This window comes from Vespula pensylvanica, chromosome 2 (genome assembly GCF_014466175.1).
Source record: "Vespula pensylvanica isolate Volc-1 chromosome 2, ASM1446617v1, whole genome shotgun sequence".
NCBI lineage: Eukaryota > Metazoa > Arthropoda > Insecta > Hymenoptera > Vespidae > Vespula > Vespula pensylvanica.
Genome location: NC_057686.1, coordinates 6,272,990 through 6,274,219, shown reverse-complemented (window position 1 = coordinate 6,274,219; position 1,230 = coordinate 6,272,990). Strand labels below are relative to the sequence as shown.

The 1,230-nt window shown below is 37.8% G+C and overlaps 1 protein-coding gene across 1 annotated transcript in view; it reads left to right on the top strand.

Moving 5' to 3' along the window:
- LOC122638007 (fasciculation and elongation protein zeta-2) overlaps positions 1 to 1,230 on the top strand; it is a 13,569-nt gene that overhangs the window by 996 nt on the left and 11,343 nt on the right. The gene's annotated exons all lie outside the window — the stretch shown is intronic.

The following is a 1,230-nucleotide window of genomic DNA, read 5'->3' as shown; positions in this document are numbered from 1 at the left end:
CTCTCTTTCTCGTTATCGCGTTGACGAACATCCATTATCGTAATTGTTAGAGTCTATTACGTGGAACGGGGCGAGACGAAAGTTATAAGAAAATTGATCGATTAAACGGGCGAGCACACGCTACGCGCAAACGGCCAATCACGAAGCGAGTGTAAGCAAGCACAAGGGGGTTCGTTCTTCCTTCCTTCCATTTCTTTTCTTTTCTTTTTTCTTTTCTTTTCTTTTCTTTTCTTTGCTTTCCTTTTTCTATTTCTTTATTTCGTCATTGTGTACATATACCAAGCCTTGCGACTCCGAAGAGAGAAAGCTCAACTAGAAGGAGTCTTAAAATTCGTCGAAAGGGATGGAAAAAAGGGAGAAAAAAAAATAACGACGGTAATCGACCGTTCCAAGGACAAACCTTCCTATTACGACATATTTGTTTTCTCAATTATATATATCGTCAGTACGGAATACTTACTAACGTAAGCGATTCATCGACGTAACTCGATGCGTCAAAAAGGAGGAATAAAAGATGGATGGAGGTTTATTCATTCGCGAACGATATTGGTTTACGCACGTACGATGATATAATAATAAGAACGACAATAATAATAATAATAATAATAATAATAATAATAATAAAATAACAACAATAATAACGATTTCTTATCCTTATCGATCGTATAACACGAGTAACTGATTCCAAAATCTAAAAAAAAAAAAAAAAAAAAAAAGAATCTGCGTAAGACCAAGCTCGATAACTTATTGTATTTTGATTGGACGATACTAAAATATCTTACATTAGTTAGAACCAATCAGAAAGCAATATAGAATCTTACGTTGGGATTGTTAGACGAGTTTCGATTTATTAAGGCGTACGTACTTGCTCGAAGATATTTTTGAAATAACAAGAGGAAGTAGAGAAAGACGGAGAAAAACGAGCGGAAGAGATGGATAGAGAAATAGTTAGATAGATCGAGAAAAATAGAGGAAGATAAACAGAGGATACACAAAGGCGTGAAGATGTAAAAGGTCCCTGTCGCGTTGTCGTCATCACGGCGCGAGACGATGCGTGCGCGACCTTCGTGAGACGGGACAATGCGTAAGTACTTAGCCGCGTGTACATGGCTATAATCGGAGTCCAATATCCACCGGTTCTGCTCGTGAGTAGTATTCTCTCTTTCTCTTTCTCTCTTTCTCTTCATCTCTGTCTGTCTGTCTGTCTCTCTCTTTCTCTTTCTCTCTCTC